Source organism: Falco punctatus (genome assembly GCF_963210335.1).
Source record: "Falco punctatus genome assembly, chromosome: 4".
Taxonomy (NCBI): Eukaryota; Metazoa; Chordata; class Aves; order Falconiformes; family Falconidae; genus Falco; species Falco punctatus.
In genome coordinates this window covers 64468669-64486512 of record NC_137583.1, presented here as the reverse complement: position 1 = coordinate 64486512, position 17844 = coordinate 64468669, and the positions used below count along the sequence as shown (strand labels likewise).

Below are 17844 nucleotides of genomic sequence, written 5' to 3'. Positions count from 1 at the left end.
AGGGGCTTACTGCTCTGAGTGGGAGGATGAGATGATCTGATCAGTGTGCCAAGTTCCTGTAACTCATCACTTTCCATTCTCTGCGAAGTGGCATTCCCCTAATCTGACTGCCAAAAGCTGGTTTCTATTTCACAGTCCCAAGGACAGTGTAAAATCTCTTACTTATTACCTTTCTGTTAGGCTAACTGCTGCAAAACCTGTTTCTGATTTGCACTTGGTTTGAACTGGTGGTCAGCTACTAATAAACTCTCTTTCTCACTCTCTTGCTTTCTTCTTATTCCACCCCCTCTCAGCCCGCTCCCCACCCCCTTTGGGCATGCTTCCAAGTGTCAGCAAAAACTGGGTCCCCAGCCACGTACAATAGGCATTGCCTGCTGTGTTTCATTTCTCTTTCAGCTGGATTGAAATACAAGACATAGAATGAGTACTGTCTGGAGTGAAACTTGCTCAAAAATGCATGTTAGTATATTAGACTGCATTTTTTCCTGTGATATTGGTGCTTAGATTCGTGTAACATTCACACATAAGACTTCGGTAACTTTGGAAAAATCAACACGTATTGCAAGTTGTGCCTGGAACAAGCAGGTGTAATCCTGGGAAGATAAATATAATCCAGTTGCTAGCACTGATTACTTTAGCATTTTATCAAACTCCCTGTTGTAGCAACGGTCTTATGCTGTTTTTTCCATTCTGCTTAACCAGCAGATGACTCAGTCTACAGACCAAGATAATGTATTACAATTATAGCATTCAAAATGGTTTATGTGTGACTACTCAAAGCTTGTCTTCACTCTGTTTATTGGCTACCAACACACTAAGCTAAATGCAAGTTAACAAATTCCTAAAAATACTCCAGGGATGAATCATCCCTTTCAAAAGGGTTCTGGAGAGTGTTTACCACTGTGATGGTAAGTCACGGGGTAGTTAGGGAAGCCAATTTCTGTTACAGAAAGAGACAAGCTTGAGTCAGCCAAATGCTATGTTACAGGCTCCCCATGATTTGCCTGGAAGATGGCTATTATGTCCTCAAACTTGGGTAGCTTAAGGAGACTGTTAAAGCAAATTTTTCTTCAAGTATCCACTTATCTTGCAAGCCTGATATCTGTTGCTTTCCTTAGGAATCCAGGAATTTAAAGTTTCTAATTGTTAGAAGAGTTATTCCCGAATCCTAAGTGACTCTTCATTTTCAGAAAAAAAATGAGGAGTCTGTTTGCTTGGAATTTAGATGCTTGACTTTCAACACTGATATTTGAAAATTTGTGTTCAGATTCATGGCATAGATGTGTACTTGAACATTCTTTGCCTACCTACAGAGCAGACAAGTATTTTTTGAAAGAAAGATATTCAAATGCTGTATCTGTTCCTTCAAAAAACCTTGTTTGATATATTTAGAATTACAAAACAAGTGTTAGAAACATAGAAGTTAATTAGTAATAACATTATAATAAATCCAACAATAATAACAATAAAATTTAGGTGAAATTAACATTGACATTTCAACCTCTGCCCTCTAATAAACACCTAATAAACCATAATAGATTTACTCGTCTCTCCAGAAGTACTTAATTTAAGCATAGTCCCAGTACTACTACTTTCCACTCTGACTGAACAGTATTTACTGTAAATGAAAGACTGAAAAAGTTACCAAAAGCTTAATTTATGGAGATCTTTCAGTTTTCTAAATAATTGTTCTACATTTAGTTTGACCTCTGGCAAATGACATAGGCAGGATTGCTCCAGCATGATTTAATAGTTATCTAAAATCCTACTCAGCAGTGCTCTACTGATAGAAGTTGCCATCCCCACACCTCTGAGATGCCATAAGTGTCCATATACCTGCACCATGACCTCAACCTCACTTCCATTGCATTTTGGGCACCCTGCACACCTACGTAATTAACATAGATGGCTTGTGCTTATTAGATGTATTTAGGGACACCTTTAGGCAACTCAGGCTTTAGGCTGGAAGAATAAAGTCCTGAAGTTATCACTCAATAAACAGATCATTGATTACAGTTAACTTAAAATCATGACAGGTCTTCCATGTTTAGATCTTGAACAGTTGCAAAGTATGGCTATACTCTTCAGATAAATGTGGAAAGACCAGGATAAAAATACTTTTTAGAAAGCATGAATCAAACGGTTGAGTATATAGGAGGCATCTTGGAGATCAGTCCTGATGCACCTCTCTGTTCATGCTCTGCCCGCTATCTGAAAACCAGCCAAGGGAAAGAAAGGCAGACATTTGCCTTGGCAAATTTGAATAAGGTTTGTTACCAACAAGGTAAATTAAACAGAATTTTAAGAATAATATTTTGAAAATAGGGGCAGTGTGAATGAGACTATAGTCTGCCATCTTCTTTACTGCCATCATTCATTGCAATCAAACAAGTTTCAAATTCCTCATAAGTGACCAGTGAGACATGTCCCATGAAAAGACATGGATTGACATCTTCATCTTCACAGAGCAGATATCCTAGATCCTCTGCATGGAAACTACTGAATGCTCAAAGGAAGTTACTTAATTTTATTTCACTGTGAAAAAGTTCAGCAAATACTTATTTCTGAATTAAAAACTTGTTTTCATAATTGTATGCTTACAATTTAATCATACTCTCTTTGTTCCTTGACTCCTCCCAGCTATGCTTTAGTAAGCAGGCTAAGTTTGCACTGAGATTGTCATAAATCTTTAAGAAATCAGCCTATGAAAATTCTCATTTGTGCTCACATATCTCTTGTCAGAAGGAAAAGCGTTTCTTAAGATGTGCTGCAGCCATGTTTGCAGAGACGGATCTAAGGAATTGTCTGCTGGAAAGCATTTCTGTGAAGTGTAAACAAAGCTATCTTTAGATAATAGCCTATGATTGAGACTCTGAAATATGCACAAAATATATCTGGGATAGCAAAACCTCACACTTGATCCATGTGGAGATACGGAGGAAAAGCTGCTGCTCTGAAGTGGTGTGTTATGTCACTGTGGGTGCCCAGTGAAAGTCCGTGGCAAAACTTTTGCTTTTAGTTGATGTGAACTGAAAGCTCTTAGCTCCTGCACTTTTTCAGATGATGCATTTGCTGTCCTTCCAAGGCAGTACTTTGAAAGAGATGCTGTAATGCAGCTTCACAAAGTGAGATGCAAAATAAATGAGCCTCCAGGCAGGATGCTACTTAACAGCCTTCTGGGAGCTGTTTATCAAAGCCCAAGTCTGCCTCACATCCATCCTCACCACCATCACTGCTTGCAGGGTTAGCTCAGAGCACTCAGTGGAACCACTGGACAGTTGTAAACTACTAAATAGTCCAAATGCATGAGGGACCAGGAGATAACTGTTTGAAAACTTTATAATTTGGAGTTTTTCCTCTCACTTTTTTACACCCAGATGAAGGCAGCTGACTGGCCAAGATGACCTCTCCCAGGCTTTAGAACCAAAGAAACCTGTAATCTCCCCTGTCAACAAAAATTTGGCATGCCCTAAACTGAGACAACTAAGTGTTTATGTGGTAAAACACAAAAGAAGATAATCAGGTATTAATGAAAAGTTGGTAATGAGGAATTTATATTAATGAGCACTTGGGCACAAAGACCACTCAAAAACTGGTTTGGTCTAGGAAAAAAAAAATCCAGATAATTTCCACTTAACCCCCAATCTTTATTCAAATTCTGCTACAGAAAGAAAAACAAGGTTTGGTGTCAATAAAAATACAAAGCAAAAGTACGACATATGCCTAAACGAAAGGGAGCATCTGCACAAGTTCCCACGAGCCCACCTTCAGATTATGAGAGTTATATATTCCTACCTCACAACTGGGAGGAATTTGCACACTGCTATTTATGTCTAATTGATCATATAAGATGGTACATAAGAACAGAACAATCACAGAATGGTTTTGCATTGGCAAACACCTCCAACCAGGTTTAAGATGTATTGCAATAGCAAATTCACAGTTTCACACTAATTTTACTTTTCATTTTTTCTTCTTTCTTACAAATGCGTGAATGTTACAGCAGTATCCAAACAACAGCAAAAAATATATTCTGGAATAAAATTATACACCTGGAAAGAGTTAGTCCCTCAGAAAAGTGCTTGAATAAGTCCAAACACAAATAGTTGTTTTAAGTGTGGATGGTTTTCTCAATTGCATGTGCATCTTCTATAATTAGAGGTGCATGAATAACAGTTTTTTCTGTTTGCTGGCAGCTCTAAAACCAGATACAATCAATGAGTGTAAAGGCATTAAATGACTTTTAATATTGATTAAAACAAGAAATATTGTTTTAAAAACCTTTTGAAATTGAATATTTTCTCTTTTTTTTTCTGAATTTTTAACAAGAACCATTGATAAACATGAATTTACAAAGTACTTCAGTACAGCTGCACATACTCCTTTTACATGCCAAGTTTTGCATGGAAAGGCTTGTACAAATCACGAATTAGGACGTTACAGCCTGTTCAGCAACTGCAGACAAAATTCATCCATGTACCAACATCACCAACACCTTGTATATGACACATCTTTTCCTTTTTTGTGCCTTTTTTTCTTACTTATTTTTAAAAATTTTCTTCATTTTCTTATTTTGATTCTTCTCTTCAGCTTCTGCCCGCACCTGTCTTATTTTACTTAGGATGCAGGTGTGCTAACAGTGAAATTGGATCATTCATGCATTCAGAATCAAAGGGACAAAACAGTCTTTAGTGCGCCTCAGTATTTCTGGGTTTGGTATGATTGGCACTACTATAGACTGGATTGGTTTATATTTTTATACTCTTCAGGAATTAATCACCTTGTTGACCTCCTAGGACTGGGAATAGCTAAGCAAACAAATGGAAAACAGAGCATTGCTCAGAGTGTCCAACTAAGCAAACATGACAAGGAAATCACTAGGGTAGGCTCATACATATGCACTGTCAAGGTGCCATCCTGACAAAGCATCTTTTTTCACTACAGTCACACATTCTCTACTGTCATAAAGTTTTGGAAGTGAAATACACGCATTTCATTGTTAGAATTAAAAGGAAAGCTTCAATATCCTTCTCCGCAGCCTTTTTTTCAACTAGGTATTATGTAAAAATGCTGTTAATGCAAAGAAAGAGAAAACATGCAGGGAAAGGTCAGTGTGATGGGTTTAAAGAAGTGCTGATGATAACTCATTAAAGCTATCTGCAATGGTGATTTTAAACAGTCTTTGATTCCACCGCTGTCCTTCAATCTCTCTAGCAAGGACCGAAAGCACTGGGGTCTTGACAGGAGATAAACAAATGCACAAAGTTCACAAGTGCTTGAATTCATCCTTCTTCGCTGAAACGTAAAATTACATCCCCTTAATTAAAATTGCCTTGTCCTATTGCTGTGTGTGCAATAGGAGTGTGAATCAGGAGTGTGCTAAAGGCTTGGTTTCAGATGATGATGGTGATGACAGTCGGCAGAGCTGGAGTTCAGGCTCCCTGGGACTGTAGTTCCTGGTGTCCATGGAGGTCTGACCACTGGCAGTGGGTTTAATGGAAACATTTGATACATCTGTCTATACTGCTCAAACATAATTAAAAATTCAGTCCCTTGCAAGTACTTTATATGTGGCAGTATCTTGACTTTGATTACACTGGAAATGTAATATGCGTATCCTTTTCTACAGAAAGGAAGAAAAAAACAGGTTGCTGCATCAGACACCTGTGTATCGGATTGGTATTGATACACCGATATACTGATGGTGGCTGGGGGTACAATACCTGTGGTATAGATATGCTACAGTTTCAGGTGGTTCTACCATCATAACTCTGCACATTAAGAAACATATAAGGAGAAACCGAACCCTAAGCTGAGCAAAGAAACACAAATGTTAACACAGCAAATTTGCACACTCCGTATTTTGGATGAGGAAGGGGAAAACAGCCCACAATTGTTTTCGGCCCACCTGGAACCACTAACTGCGTTTCCTTCATGTGCTGCAGGAACATTTTGTCAGATATCTCAAAACTCCACTGTGAGCTAGTAACAAGTCTGTGAACATAAAGGAAGAAAAAAGTCAGAGAGGAGGGAACAGGGAAATGGAGACCAAGTGTGAACATCTTAGAAAATGGAGAAATAATGCAGAAATGTCATTGTCTCTCAAACCAAACAAAATAGTTTGAAGAAATCCAAACTTCCATCTGATAACGTGATTTTTAATTATTTGATAGAGAAGTTATTCTTGGAGGAATTTCTAACTTCAAGAGTAATTGTCAGCAATGTTTTGACTGCTGATGCCTTTGGGCAGCAATTTGTTTCTGCTTAGTTTTTAGGTACTGTCATGTCAATCAGATCTGTGGCTGTATTCACAGGCAATTGTATTACCTAAACCAAGGGAAATACACGTTAAAAGGCACGTCCTCCCGCTCATGTTTAAGGCAGTCATTCCATCCAGCTGCTCTTTTAAGGACAGAAGACTGAAAGTGTTAATTGGAGAGATGAACAATTCATTAAGTACAAAGATGATAGGGAACAAATTTCTACTCTTTCCCTTTGCAGTTTTATTTACAGACTCTGTAATTGTTATTTATCATATTTCTTTGCACAACATTAATGAATCAGCACAAAACATTTATTTATGAAGTTCAGCATAATTTCCCACCCTTCCTCCTTCCTTCTGTGCATCTGTCCCACAGCTCATAAAAATTAACTGCAATTTCTATAAGTTTATTCACAGATAGCTATCCAAGAAAAGTTTAGGTAGATATAAAATCTGTATCTGTGGAGTTTGCAGAAGGTGGTGGGAAAATTTTGTGGGTTTTTTTTTTTTTTTTTCTTTTGACAGTTTTTTGTAGTAATTTTGGTTTCATTTGTATAATATTCATAAGTGAAAGTTATTTTTACTAGACCTTAAGGGCATATATTATGTTATGAATGTTTAATGATTATATCTCTTAGAATTGCTGTTGAAAATAATAATTTTAATATTCTTTTTATGGATATTCTATATATTGATTTAAAATATTTGAAAATATTCCTAAAATTATCAGTCTTTCTATTTTAGGTCCTTAAGTGATATACAGTCCATTGCTGCTCTTCCTATCACTTTCTGGTCCCATTTACTAGAAGATAGGGAAATTAATTTTCCCCTTTCAGTGGCAGGCTCCTGAGCTATGGGGAGATAAAGGACTGGTCCATGTCAGTAACACACTGGAATGCCACGGAGGCAGGATCATCCCCACAGTACATATCACACTTCAGGTGTTGCCATTGGAAGTCTGTAGCAAAGAAGGACTTTCCCCATGTCCAAACAGACCGATCCATCCTTCTTGTTAAGAGAACTGCGGAACACTGGTACATGGAAAGATGAATGTAAGCAAAAATATCTAAAAGCTACTTCAAAAAGCTACTTCATGTTACCAAATCTAATCACTGTGATTATTATAATTTAGCACTGAATTAGTACCTGAAGACCCCAGTTCCATGTTCCAGAAATTGTTCAGATATACAGTAAGTGAAAACATCCCAGCCCTGAAGTGTTCAGCTACCAGCAGAGAAGTAAAATGTTTTCCAGTGTGTTGCAGCTGATAGCATGCTTGACTGTACTTCTATGACCAGACAACCTTGCAATGTTTGGCAAGCAACTTTATCACTTTGTGCCTGTTTCCTATTCACAGGTTTGGGTTATGACTATGTCAGTCCATGTAGCAGTGTTTTCAGATGTGCAGGTGCAAGGAGCTATTAACTAAAAAATAATAAAAAAAGGAAATTAGGAAACAGTGCTGGCAAAAAAGGCAGCATTAAAGAAAACATCTGTAAAGAATCTGGAAATATAAAAGGTCTATCTGTTCCCTTGCCATGCTTTAAATTTTATTTATTTTTTTATATGAGGATTGTAAAATAAAATCTTATATAATCTACCACATGAATCATCCATGGGAAAGAGAGTTCTGGAACAGTGCAGGACAAACAGTGAAACTGAAACTGAGAAAATAGATAAATAGTAAAATTTTCAAATCTTAATCAACTTATTCCCCAGAAAGAATATGACCCTTTTTAAAAAAGCCTTTATCTGGATATTTTCTAGTTTTTATTCATTCTGTACTATAGATCTGAATCCTGAAAGTCACCCTAATAAAACTTTTATTTATACTGGACTTGAACTTCTTCCTTATTCTGCCAGAAACCTTCGGAGTGAAAAAATCTGAGAAAGTAAGAGATTAAAGATAATGTTAGCTTGTTGCAACTTCAGTGAGTGAAACAAACCCATTGCTTTTTATGTAATGAAATCAGAATATTTTAAAAATGTTGGTTGTTTTTGCAGATCCTTACTATCTTTATCTTTTAAAGAACAGTGAAAACATCTTCTTTGATGGTAGAGAAGGCAAGAAAGCTGCAATTTTCTACATACTCTTAATTTCACAGACAGATCTGGAAGGAAACCCGAAAATTAATGGAAAAACAGACCAGTCACACACTGGGTATTGTGCCTTATGTAGGAGCACACAAAGTAATCAAGAAGCATTAAGGCAATATTAATCTGTGCTTAGTTTGGGATCACTGATACCGTTGCAGCCATTGGATTTTTTCAGCAAATAGGAAGATACAAAATCTGTAAACTTCACTCCTGTACCTATGTAACAGCTTGTCAATGGTCTGAGGTCTCACTGTGTGCTGCAGGGAAGGCACAGCAGAGGTCCTAGCCCAGGACATGCATCACACCAGCCAAGCGAACATACTGGCTTGGGCTGAAGACCGTGCTTCAGCATCAGCACAACTTTTCCCAAACCAGTAACTTTCCAGCAGGTTTGGCAGGCTTGTTCAGACTGCTACACTGGGTGTGACACTGTCTTGCTCCTTCTTAAATGCAGTTTGGAGGCACCACCCAAAATGCAGTTTGCCCATGTCTGGTTGCCACTCAACATTGCCATTTGCTGATCGGCTGTGCCTGGATTCACTGCAGCGTACGGTGCTGGAGACCGCACTCAGCACTCTTCCAGTTGCAGTGACGCAGCCCAGAGCCCATAACAAGGCCTGAGACAAGAGAAGAGGCTCCAGGAAAAATCTTTTACTAGCATAAAATCCATTCTTTGTTAACACAATTATTTCCAGCGCCAGGGCAGACTTAGCCAGTAGCAGATAAGGATTATTTGTGGTGTGCTCCACCAGACAGTATAAATACAGCCCCCATGGCTCTCATCCTCCCTCTGTTCCTTCTATGTATGAAGGCTTGAAACAATAGGTTGGGCAATCGTATGGAGAGATTCAAAATGAGGTGACAATAACCCTGTTAAAGTGCAGCCAGATATGCTATATTTTTTGAAGTTGAAGTGTACATTACACTGTCATGCTGCAGATTCCTACTGGTAGGTGGGGGTGAGGTGGAAACACTTCTGCAGGCAGGTTACTTGGAAGTAGCTCCTCCACTGTAAAGCAACACCACAGGCAGAGAGACCTTCCATGCTTGTCTAAATAGACTTCAGCGCAGATCAGCTTGCAGCTTCATAATCCTACTGAGTAAATCTCTGGATAAAAAATAATTTAAATACGTGCATATAAATATTACTTAAATATAGCAAGCTTAGTGCAATAAATTAATTTTTCTCAAGGGATTTCAGATTACAGTTCCAAATTGAATGGATTCAGTCTCATCACACTGTGAGCACCATGACTCCCCTCGCAGAGATGAAAAAATTTAGTGACACAAAATTATTTATTTCAGATCACACAGAATTTTATAACAAAGCGGTGACAATCTATAATTCTACAGCAAAACTATATGACAGCCAACTGCTGCCCTTTGAGTTGCTCTGTCATTATTTGAGGCATTTGCATTTTCAGTTTTATTAAACATATTTTAAACTGTACTGCCCACCTACAAATGTTGGACATCCATAGCATTGAAATGGACTGTAGTAATTTTAAATACAACTCCATAGACAACTCTGACTTTACACCATGGGTAAATTGATGCACCTCTTGGCCTCCAGTGAGTCTGACTTTTTATGGGAAAAGTAATATACTCTGTGTGTTCCCTGTCCCCAAGAATAACAGTTTTCATTGTCAGTCTCCTTAAACAGCCAGAAGGTACGTCTGTACTTTTCTGTCCTATCTTATGTAACATCACCTTTTAACAACGGTGACAGTAGATTTTCTGACTAGTTTAAACATTTCTCAATTACATTGTGAAGCTGAGCAGCTCATTCATATCTATTCATATCCTTCCGTATGTATTTCTTCATTCATCATTTAAAAGGCTGTTTCTCAGTTAATCCTCTAGTTCTTTTGTTTCCCGTTGTGAATATTCATTTGTCTTAGGAAAGAGACAAATGTGGATTATCCTTTAAACGGTGCCTCAAGGTTAAATTGGTTGGGAAAATAAAGGATTTGAAAATGCAACCAAACAAAAAAAAGTTATATCCTAAACTCTGGCCTGTACAAACTTGTCTCTTGGCAGTACTATAAAGACAAAGCACTATCCATGGGAGATTGTGAAGATTTTTTAATGTGCTTCTCCCTCTGCTATGCTTTTTCATAATGAACCAAGAGGCTTTTTTTTTTTTTTCCTGAGATGAGCAAAACTACGGCTAACAACGTTGACTCTTGACTGATAACAATAGGAGTTCCTACTTAATATCCCACAAAGGTGAGAAAAAGCAGTTTGCACTTTCTCAAACTGCTTTGTCTTCTGAAAAATCTGCCCTCAAAATAGAATGACCTCAACTGCAGCAATTCACAGCCAGCTCAGCCTCTGAAGGCCACCTTAACAAACAGGAGAGTCTAAAATGAACAGTTTTCTTTTCTTGTTGTTTTGAATAACTTCTGAAAGACTGCATCAAGTCTCAAGTTCGATGCATCACTGCCAGAGATCCTTTCTCTGAAGATTTCTTTTCATACCCATGCACCTTTGTTGTGTAGAAAAGAGAATTAAAAACTGGAGGTTGTGGAGTTCTCCTTCCACTATGGGAGACAGTTTCTTCTTATGAACAAGTCACTTGAGACTAGATTCTCTCTAAACCTTCAGGTGGAACCAAGAAGGAAAAATCCTGCCTTCATATCTCCTCAGGGCTTCTGCTTTAATATTCCTTTAGGTGATAGCGACAAAGCTTTAATGTGCCACTGTATCCATTCTTGTTGATGTGGTATGTAGATAAGATTTAGACAAAACCATCAACAGTTACATGCTAAATATGTTTGGCACAGACATGGAAGGCAAGAAATTGCTCAGCTGTGGGTACAATGTCCATTCTCTGAGACCATACTTGATGAAGCATTATAAAACATACTGTAAAGGAATTTTGCTTCAGGGCCAGTCTTTTGCTTACTGTGTCTTTTTATTAAGTACGGAAAGATAGAACTTTACTTTTCAAACAGAAAGCAGAGTGAAAAAGATCAAGATGTCTTTCATCTAATGCTTTTTACTGTTGGGGTTTTTAATTCATCGTCTATTTTTTATGGCACTCAATTTTCCCAAGCACATGAAGGAAAAGAACACTCAGGCAGTATCAAAGTCACTGGCTTTTTCTTATCTTTCTGCATTTTATTCTGCTTTCTCTGGCTTTAATCCCTGAGTAGGAGGGGAGAAGCTGTGTGCAGAACATTGGCAGGAATAGAGAATGGAGTCTTACCTTTGCCTATCCCTGTGAAGACTGTTGACAAAGTCTGTTTCCAAGAATCCTGTGTAGCCCGTTTGCTTGAAAGGATATATTATTCATATCCTACTAGTCTTGTGGTATGTGCTGTTGGACATTGAAGAGGGCGTTTTTATGGCTCAGTGAGGAAAGTTTATTACTTTTAAGACTTTTTGCTACTTGAGCCTCCTTCCTCTATCCCTCTCCCTGCCTCTTCCACTTGGAAGTGTTACTTTTTCTGTCCATTTGATGTAGCTCTATGATATAAATGACCGCAGACATATCTGAAAGTGTACCAAAGCGAGATCAGAAGAGATGGGGAAGATTTACTTCAACAAGGTTGCACCAGATCTGAATTGAAATGCTGGTGGAGACACATCCATAGACACTTGTTCATTAATCCAAGTCAGGTAAAAGGTGCTAGACCAGGACACACCAAGGATAGATTGGAGTCACGAGAAAACAACAGCCAAATTTTTTTCCAAGGACCTCATTCCCTAATTCATTTAGGCTCTCCAATATTCCTGACATGAAGGTAAATAATTAGATATATAGAGAGAAGTGCTGAGAGTTTTTTATCTGGTCCCATGTTACAGGCTTTGGCCATGCATGTCTCACTGTTTGTCTAAGCTTCTCTGAAACCCCACTAGGGACGAGGCGTTCTACAGCCTACAGTAATCCTAGGAGCAGTCACCTAATAAACTGCGTTTTAGTTAGGTTTGCTATCCATGAGGCAATGGAATCACATTTCTTTTGTTATGTATTACCAACACTATTGATAAAAGCTTTATATATGTATATATATAAAACATAACCGATGCATGTATTTTTCCATATAATTATATCTATATATAATGATTGTTCCCTATTTTTTTAATTTATGATCCTTTTCTGATTGTACATTTTTTCATGGACTTGAGATGAAGTTACAGTAGAAGATAAAATTAAAACCTGCAACTGAGTATTGAAATCAAAAAAAGCTAAATAAGTGCTCTGATACTCAGTTTTTCATCACTCTTGCACAGTACTATGCCCTGTTTATTTCTGTGGATCTCTTCAAAGTCTGATCCACTCCCTTTAGTTGCCAGCAACAGTGTAGTAATGCCACCTGTGTGGGCTATAAGATAGAACAGGATCTGAGAATGTCTTTGTGTATGATTTCCATCATGCACAACACCAACCCTGTGGAAACCCTTCCACACCATTAGAAGAGGGCCACCCCAGACAAGATAAATGGGACAAATATGAAGGTTATCTGTCATTCAGCAGATCCTGTTCTTTAACACTGTGGGCAAAAAGCCCTGTAAATACTTGCTAGTGCTTCAACTACACCATTATTCCTATAGGATCTTTAGGATTTCCCTGTCTCTTTCTGTGGGAGAATATGACAGCAGTCTCAACCAGGACAGAAGCCTGAAGTTCATTATAGATTGGGTGCTTCAGCAATGAATGAAAACAATGCATGAGGCCATACCTACCTTATAGCCAGAGAATTAGTTCTCTGAGCTGGAGGCTGTCACACTCCTGAGCTGGTCACTTCAGCCCTAAGTCAGGTAAACTATGCAAATTACAGTTTCTTCGGAGATTAACATATAAATTCACATGTAGATCTGTGTAGTCACTCCATCTATAAAAAATAAATTGCTAGAAAAATATCACCATGCCTCAGAGAATCAGATACCATATCTACTCATAAAGCACAGGGACATATAAACTTTGTATGTTTTACCAGGTGGAATTATTTTCTTTCGTTTTTAGAAATTGACTTATAAAATCTCCCCCAGCATTTAAAAACTCAAGCAATCTTGCTCTATTGGCAAAACTTCATTGGCTTGATCTAGTCATACTTGTGTAGTTAACACTGAAGACAAATCCTTCCTTTCAGATAATCATTTGGAAGTTGAAAAAAGATTTAATGTCAACAAATTGAAGTTCCTTTCAACTTGCTGTAGCTTTTATGAATCCGAATAAAGCACTTCTCAGGTCTTCGAGACTCGTGTCTGGAACTGTAATATACGTCCTGCTTCCAATGTGACCTTTAACGTTTTATTTTTTTGATAGGCTGCTGTTCGCAGCAGGGAAAAATGGCAGGAGGAGATTTCTTTATGGCAGAATAAAAATGTGTTTACTCAAAGAAAGCAATACAGAGTGTAGACTTTTATTTCTTTTAAAATGACAGGAAATCAGGAACTTGGATCACAACCTGTAGCAGAACTCATCAATGCTTGGGGTTAATTCACTCACTGTGTTCTTTGGGAGACATTTATTAATATATATTTACCCTTCAGAAAAGATATTAGACTCAGGCTTGTTGAAACTATAACTTGTTTCTTTAGTGGTAGCAATGGACTAGCAGTTCAGTTTTATTTAAACAGAAACAAATATGCTATGGGTCTTTGTCTCCTTGAACTGAATGGGCAAATTCTTTCTGGATGAACAGAGGATTACAGGTCAGGAGCAGCCTCTATGTGGCTGTCCTGTGTTATACATTTAACACAGACACATAGATTGTGGGTTTGGAGGTCCTAATTAATTTTGACTTTGCTCATCCCCGAGAGAGATTATGACAGCCAAAAGCCTACCATAGCAGCAGAAAGAAGTAATACGGTTTAGCACTGGACCATTAATTTCATCTTTATTTTGGCCAAGGAGGACTAGTGGTACCACACATTCAGTCTTTCTGTCACATGCCACCATCTAAGTGGGAATTATAGTGTTGTTCCCATGTACCTTGGTGTTCAGCAAAACGCCTCAGGGACTGTGATAAGGGATACACAATGTCTTTGAAGAATTTTTGATGCTTGTAACACTGGCAAGGTTTAGGCAAATGTAGCTGGAGTTCAGATTTCACATGAAGTTTACCATTTAAACTTACTGGTCTGGTCAATATTATGCTAAGGAAGATCCTCAGAAAATGTGAGCCTCATTCCCAGATCTGTCTTTTGTTTTCTATGTGACTTTGGTCACTTTTTCCCCAACTTATTTCTTTTCCATCTAATCCACATGATTAATGATGTGCTATCCACTATGTTCTGATGTCTATGTATTATAATAGGTTTAATAATAATTAATATATTTCAAATGCTGTATTTTCACTCCAATGTATACTGTTCTTATGTTAGCTATATATTTCACCATACACATGGTGAGTTGCTAACCATCTCCAAGAGTGTGAGGCCCATTTTCCTTTTAGACTGAAATGGGCAATATTTGAGGGAGTGCTGCAGTGTATTACTCGTTAAGAGGATGTTTACAAGCAGGAATGGCAGCAAGTTTTTGTTTGTGCAAACTTGCAACCCCCATGGGTGTTCAGTCACTACCTATTAAATTCTGAACAAGGAGAATTAGTGAGGTCACAGAGAGGAAAGTAATGCACAGCTTGTAATTCAGCCCAAAGTTCATATTAAAACAGACAAGAGAGATTTATTATGGCTTTTCAGAAACTCATATGACAGCTAGTTGGTGGTATTTTTGGTAAGGTAGAATTATGTCTATTATCTATGGAAATCCACAAAACACAGTTTCAGTAAATGAGTTTCAAATACCTCACACTCAGCAGGAAAAGAGTAACTGCCAAAGTAGTTATTTAAAGTTACTGAAAACACAGTGTGCGTGGATAAATACTCCAAGATGATGTACATTTTTAATATTCCCTGTTCTACCCTTCTGTGTCTGTTTTAATTTACTATCTTAATTCAACTATGTTAAATCACTGAGCTATGTTACAGGAGTCTTTAAAATACGGCATCTAAGTTTACAGAATACTGTATCCTGTTTACAGCTTTCCTAACAAATGTCCAGGAAAATCTCAAATTACAATGACTTTGTGGCAGTTCAGCTGTCTCTGTTTCCACTATCCTCCTACAATGTTTCCAAGGAAATAACTCTTCTATGTCTACATTTTGAACACCTTATTTTTTCTTTATTTGACAGAAAACGCCTTAACTTTCTATTAATTCTGTCCATGGTGTATAGCAATTTGTTAAGGAACCAGTGACACCAAAACAATATCAGTCTCCAAAATGAAAGGAAAAATGAATTTCAATTCATATATAAATGGAAGTAGTAAATGAATGACAAAACTTCAGTAGTGCTAAGAGGCATTTGGGATTTGATCCTCCAGAGAACATTCCAGTGAAGTGTTTGGCCCTGTTGGTGTTGACTGAATTAAAAAATGAGCCTTTATATCCTCTATATTGAATGGTAACTATGAAATCAATATCCTATATACTTAACATTCAGGTAAAGCAATTTCAGTTTCATAATTTCTACAGAGGTTTCATAGAGGAATATTATTACTATTTAAAGGTAACACATAGAGAAAGATAAGTGGTTTGAAAACACCATCCCTAGAGAAATTTAAACTCAGACTGCAAGCATTAGGAATATTCCATATTGGGGAGATGCGCTGGATGTACAAGATGCAAATGTACTTTACCTTGAAAGTGGTCAGTGCTTCTTACCTTGTTATTCACATTTTACAAAGTTCTCAAGTGGAAATTGTTTTGTGTATACACAGACTTTGGAATGTATACTCAAACTTTGATTCAAATCTTCCAGTCACCCATGAGACTGTTTCCAAAAATGCTAGTTACTTCATGAATAGAGATGGTGGGAGAATATACACGGGAACTTGAGATATCACAGCAAGTTTAAATTTTAAATTCTTACCCACATTTTGTTATTCAAAAATCACTCCCAGCCAAGGAACCTAACAGGGTTTTGTTATATTCAATGTATAAATTTTAACTGCTCTGCATTGCATAACATAGGTCTCCACATGTCATAGCAACAGGTATTAAATGCTTTTTCCCAGAACCTCTTAAAGATATAGCTGCCTGCATATTCCTCTGTAGTTAATAATAGCAATTATTATAATAATGTAATATTACAATATAATAAACAAGATAGAAAACTTTTAGAGCACATAAATACATATACATTTCTCACTACTTTATCTGCAATGTATGCATACTGTTAAGGTTCCCCAATGACATTTTACAGCCCTGTCTTCTTTCAAGACTACTGTCAGACAATGACAAATCCATTGGTTCTGGCTGTATCATGTTCTGATGCCCAGCCATCGCAATCCGCTATAGTTGCTGTCTGAGATCTTCTTGGGGCAAAAAACCCAAGGCACAACAAAATAACTCAAAACTGGGCATTTGGTTTATCTCTTATTTCTTTGAGATGTGGAGAAGGCTGTCAGCTGTCTTTCATTGTGTATGTCTGAAGTGATACTCTCACGTGACTGGAGGCATCTTAGGATACCACTGTTGTTTAAAATATTACTGTTCTCCACTGGAGACAAGCATTTTATTATTTCCCCTGGATGGCTTACTCCTAGGACCTCTCGTTAAATGGATCATTTTACATAGCTTTGTTTGTCTTTTCATAAATCTGAAAGTCCCCAGAGGGTATAAAATCAATTTCTAAGACTTTTGGCTTTATTTTTCCAGGTTTAGACTGAATGAAACACCAGCAGGTCTCAATTCTGGATTCATTGGTGCTGTTCCCTAATTTAACATCATTAAATATGGCTTTGAGTTTTATTTTGAATCTTTTGACAAGGCATTTGTTTAACACTATTTTCTACTATGTCATTAGAGTGGACATAGTTGTGACTTGAGGTGGTATAACAAAGCCTCTGCTTCCCTGAAAGCTGCTTAAATTCACAGCTAAATCATAGTTTCCCATCAGACTTTATAATTTCACTTATGCAATGTTTAATGAAAAATACTTCAGTATTCAGGTTGTTACCATGGAATTTTGCAGTAAAATTCAGAAAAAATAATAGTGATTAAATTCTGAGTAGTTTTTTCCTTTTACACCTTTATGCTGATTTTTAATCTAATAAAGTAAAATTTAGGCTTATGTTGCTCCTGGGAGCCAATTTTCCAGTCTAACAATTTGAGCCTGACTTATTTTGTCTGTTTTGCCATTTGCTTGAACCTACTATAAAAATTCATCTAATTCTTTAAAGTGATGAATTACTTTTATGTATTTTCTGTAAGATCTAAAGATGATCACTGTAAGGTCTTTAATGTAAGCCCCATCTAATTATGGAGGCTATTCCTTAATATTTTCTTGCAGTTTCCTAAGTTCTTTATTCCCTGACCCCATATCTACTGTCTTCATCCTTAGTTCTGGTAAATGCAGGTCATACTGACACATACTTCCTCACTACCACTTTACTGAGTGCTTTATCAGATGTTCTACGACTCTTCCCACGTTTATTATTTATCTGCAGATCATAAAATTTTATCTGAAA

At 37.3% G+C, this 17844-nt stretch overlaps 1 long non-coding RNA gene across 2 annotated transcripts in view; it reads left to right on the top strand.

Annotated features, from left to right (window-relative positions):
- Positions 1 to 17844, top strand: part of LOC308062605 — a 106970-nt gene that overhangs the window by 14575 nt on the left and 74551 nt on the right. For both annotated transcript variants that reach the window (XR_013927632.1, XR_013927633.1), the window contains exon 1: positions 1 to 17844. This exon is cut by the window's left edge and continues 14575 nt beyond it; it is cut by the window's right edge. This is a non-coding gene — a long non-coding RNA (uncharacterized lncRNA).